Source organism: Arachis hypogaea, chromosome 10 (genome assembly GCF_003086295.3).
Source record: "Arachis hypogaea cultivar Tifrunner chromosome 10, arahy.Tifrunner.gnm2.J5K5, whole genome shotgun sequence".
Lineage (NCBI taxonomy): Eukaryota > Viridiplantae > Streptophyta > Magnoliopsida > Fabales > Fabaceae > Arachis > Arachis hypogaea.
Genome location: NC_092045.1, coordinates 78,789,184 through 78,791,859, shown reverse-complemented (window position 1 = coordinate 78,791,859; position 2,676 = coordinate 78,789,184). Strand labels below are relative to the sequence as shown.

At 41.9% G+C, this 2,676-nt stretch overlaps 1 non-coding gene across 1 annotated transcript; it reads right to left on the bottom strand.

Moving 5' to 3' along the window:
• Positions 1–1,195: 1,195 nt before the first annotated feature.
• Positions 1,196–1,299, bottom strand: LOC112719324 (small nucleolar RNA R71). Its single transcript, XR_003161629.1, has one exon. It is a non-coding gene; the product is annotated as a small nucleolar RNA R71 (small nucleolar RNA).
• Positions 1,300–2,676: the final 1,377 nt, after the last annotated feature.

Below are 2,676 nucleotides of genomic sequence, written 5' to 3'. Positions count from 1 at the left end.
CTTTACATTCTGCAATTAAATTCATGCAATCACCCCGATCCCTTTTTAATTTCAGCAATTTAGCTTCTCGCTCTTTAATTCATGCAATTTAAGATTCCGCAATTTCAATTTCTTGCCATTTACGTTTCCCGCCAATTTTACATTCCGCAACTCTCATCTAAATCTTGATTCCGCTCAACTAGAACACACTTCTAATCCGAATTGCTCACTCAACCAATCCTTGTGGGATTCAACCTCACTCTATTGTGAGTTTTTACTTGACGATAACTGGTGCACTTGCCGGAAGGAATTTTTGCCGATCGTGCAATTTCCTAAAATCGTAGCATCAAGTTTATGGCGCCGTTGCCGGGGATTGGTTTTCGATTGACAATTCTCAAATTGGAAGTTAACTAGATTGAGCATTTTTCTTGTTTTGTTAATTCAGTTCAAGTTACTTGTTGAATTTTAATTTCTGCACTCTGTTACTTGCTTTCTTTCTTTATGCCTTTAAATTCAAGCAACTAACTCACTGACTCACTAACTATTTGAATTAATTCCTCAACTGCTCTAACCATACTCTTCCATTAACCAAGAGTATTTCACTTGTTTGTTGCCTGTGCTGTGTTCTTGTATGACAGGGAGGAGAGGAGAGACATCAACTCCTCCATATACCGAACCAGAGAAGACCCTTCATAAACTTAGAAGGGAAGCAAGAGGGAAGAGAGTACTGGGAGAAGAAAAATCTGAAGGAGAATCTGAGGACAATTTTGAGGAAGCTCTAGATCTCAACATGGATAGAGAAGTTCACAACCATGAGAGAGCTGATGGAAACAATGCCATTCCCGAGAGGAGGGTTCTTGGTTCATACATAAACCCAACCTCTGGGAATTGTGGTAGCAGCATTCAGAAACCACCCATTCAGGCCAACAATTTTGAACTCAAACCACAGCTAATATCACTGGTGGAGAATCATTGTTCATTTGGTGGGAGTGCTAATGAAGATCCAAACCAACATCTCACAAAATTCCTGAGAATTTGTGACACTGTGAAGTCCAATGGAGTCCAGGAAGATGCCTATAAACTGCTCTTGTTCCCTTTTTCACTTAGTGACAAGGCAGCTAAGTGGCTGGAATCATTCCCAAGGGGGAGCCTAACAACCTGGGATGAGGTGGAAAGCAAGTTTCTGGCACGTTTCTACCCCCCACAAAAGGTCAATAGGCTTCGATCTGAGGTTCAGACTTTTAGACAACAAGATGGTGAAACTCTCTACGAGGCATGGGAGAGGTTCAAGGATTTGACAAGGAAATGCCCACCAGACATGTTCCATGACTGGGTGCAATTGCATATTTTCTATGATGGACTTTCTTATGAATCAAGGAAGGCTGTAGAGCATTCATCAGGAGGTTCATTGAACAGGAAAAAGACTGTGGAAGAAGCCATTGAAGTGATTGAGACAGTGGCTGAGAATGAGTACTACTATGCTTCAGAGAGACACAACACTAAGGGAGTCATGGAGCTGAACCATGTTGATACAATTCTAGCCCAAAACAAGGTGTTTGCCAAGCAACTAGCAGAGCTCACCAGGAAATTAGAAACAAATCAAGTGGCTGCAATACACACACAAGATCAAGAGGAAGTAAGCACTGAAGGAGGTGATTGGGAAGAGGCCAACTATGTGGGAAATCAACAAAGGCAACCATATGATCCACATTCCAACACTTACAACCCAGGCTGGAAAAACCACCCAAATTTTGGGTGGGGAAACCAGCAAACCCAACCACAAAATCACAAACCTTACAACCCCAACCAACATAACAATTCCACATACCAAAACTCCAACCAAAGATCATACCAAGCCACACAAAACACTTACTCCCAACCACCATATCATGGCCAAAATAATCAACCTGCCCAACCTAATCCGAACCAACAATTTCAAGATCAATTAAACAGGATAGAAGGAATGCTGCCAAACATGGGTCAGGACATAAGTGAGTTGAAAAGCTTTAGGGATGATGTGAGATCTACCTTAAGGAACCATGGTGAAAAACTCAAGAGGATGGAGTCTCGAGTAGGAGAGCTATCTCAACAGGCCCCCAAGTCAACTGCAGTGTTCCCTAGTGACACAGAAAAGAATCCTAAAGGGGAACAAAAGGGAGTGAGATGGGAAGAATGCAAGGCCATCACCATATTGAAGGAAGTCTCAGAAGAAGAAGGAATCAGACACTCAGAACAGGAGCCAGAAATCTTGAAGGAAGGTGTGGAAGAAGCTAAGCAGGAAAGTGAAACTGAGCAAGCCAAGGAACTGCAAAATAAAGGCATGCTGGAAACATACCAACCAAAAGCACCATTTCCTCAGAGGTTAGGAGGAGGTGAAAAAGGGAAAACATATTCAAGGTTTTTAGAGACATTTAAGTCTCTCCATATCAATATTCCCTTTCTTGAGATTCTCCAGCAGATGCCTACACATATCAAGTATTTGAAGGAATTGCTGAGCAAGAAAAGACTTTTGAAGGGAGGACAAACTGTAATAATGAACAAAGAATGCAGTGCCCTCATCAAGAAGGACATAGTCTCTAAGAAAACAGACCCAGGAAGTTTTCATATCCCCTGCATCATAGGGGAAACAAAAATTGACAGAGGATTCTGTGATCTAGGAGCTAGCATAAATGTGATGCCTCTGACTCTTATGAAGAG